The 1,699-nt window shown below is 51.3% G+C and overlaps 1 long non-coding RNA gene across 1 annotated transcript; it reads right to left on the bottom strand.

The window, feature by feature from the left end:
* Positions 1-559: 559 nt before the first annotated feature.
* LOC108491950 lies at positions 560-966 on the bottom strand. Its single transcript, XR_001872976.1, has 2 exons — positions 888-966; positions 560-785 (listed from the first exon to the last, which is right to left on the bottom strand). It is a non-coding gene; the product is annotated as an uncharacterized LOC108491950 (long non-coding RNA).
* Between the last annotated feature and the right edge of the window lie 733 nt (positions 967-1,699).

Raw genomic sequence — 1,699 nt, 5'->3', positions numbered from 1 at the left:
AAGGTGTCTGTTCCTCCCTGTCTCATTAGAAATTCAAGCCCTCTGATATCACTGTAGCGAATCCTGACAAACGGAACTGGGAAACACAGTCACTGCTTATAATGAGGTGCTGCAGTGTAAATCTAATCTTCATTTAGAGCAATTTCTGAGAGACAAAGAAAAATCCACCTGACGAGGTGTCGGTGAACCGTGCGATGTACCTACAAATCAAAGCCCCACGTCTCAAAACTTAGTTGGGAAGGGGAAATAAATGGAAGGGGAGCAGCCAAGGAGGTGGCAGCCGCGTTGCAGGAGCCATCCCTGGGCAGGATGGGGCAGGTGAGGATGGAATGCCCGGGAGCATCTCCCGTCGGCGCAGCCCCCACCACCAAACACCGCCAAGCACACGCGATGTACTCCTGACCCTCAGCATCCCCTTTCTCCCCTTCCTCCCCCCCTCCACTTATAAATCAGAGCAGAATTAATTCAGGCGCCGCGTTTTATTTGATAAACGTCAAAATATGTAAATACCGGGCTCTCTTCCTACAGTCGCTAAAACAAATGGAAAACACATTTATTAGCATAGAGATGAGTTTAATCAAATCAGCGGCGAGTACAAATTAGCCACAGGAAACGTAATGAGCTGGGAATTAATTAGCAGCATAATGGTAATAACTTTGCCTGCTGATTACCTTGCGGCCATGGCTCTCCCCCAGGGCTTTCCATGGGTTCTCCAACAGCTGATCTTTTCTGTTGCAGGAGCCCCTGAACTGGAACAGCATGGCCGACAGCTCCCGTGCAACAGACTGCAGGAGGGGAGGGAGATGGAGCGAGGGAGGGAAAAAAAAAAAGCCGTGTGAAAGATCCACTGCCTTTTACCCTCCCCAGGCGCGAGCCTGTTCCCTTACCTATCGCTCTCCTGGTTTGTCCTGCCAGGCTGAGCGTTCCCTGCTCCTGCCTGTGGGAATGCTGCCCTGATGGGTGGTGGGTTGGGTGGGATATCTGGGTCACCTTCCCAAATTGAATATTGCCTCCCAGGCCAGGCACATGGCACATTTCAGAACCCCGGGCTTGTTCCAGCGCATCCTGCTGCAAGGGGGTGATGCTGCATCTGACTTGTTCCGAAATAAGTACCCAGGCGGTTTTGGACAGGGGCTGAAGTTGCCTTGGGAGGGGCAGGAGCAGGCTGACCCCCGGAGACTCAGCTGGCTGTTTGGAGGAGCTGATGTTGCATGAGAAAGGGACAATTGGTGCTCCAGGGGCTTTGTAAAGTGCTGGGCTTGTAAATTAACTGTTTGACACCAACAGTGATGGAGAACAGTGGGGGGCAGGGGCTGGATGGAGGGAAGGGGCAGTTTCTCTTGATTTATTTGTATTCTTTCTGCAGTGCCTCTTCTCCTAACACCTGAGCAGTCCAAAATAACTTGCACAGAGCCTTCCAGTGCCGGAGCTAAAAGCACTTCATAAGCCTTAATGAATCAAGCTGTGCAACAGCCCTGCGAGGAATTATTATTCCCAATGGTGCTGGAAGGTTAAGGGGAAAATGCTCATGTTTGGGGGCCTCCATTTAGGTGCTCCAGTCCACCCTCGTGCACCTTCACACAGCAGCCTCCCAGTCAAGTGACTGAGTCAAAACATGAGAAGTTAAAAGCAAAAAAGCTAAGTTAAAAAAATTAGCCAGGCCACGCATCGATGTGCTTTAGCAGGGATCCGGGGGGGG

Source organism: Lepidothrix coronata, unplaced genomic scaffold, assembly GCF_001604755.1.
Source record: "Lepidothrix coronata isolate B3197 unplaced genomic scaffold, Lepidothrix_coronata-1.0 Scaffold3234, whole genome shotgun sequence".
In the NCBI taxonomy this organism is placed as follows: Eukaryota; Metazoa; Chordata; class Aves; order Passeriformes; family Pipridae; genus Lepidothrix; species Lepidothrix coronata.
This window is presented reverse-complemented; position numbering and strand designations above follow the sequence as displayed.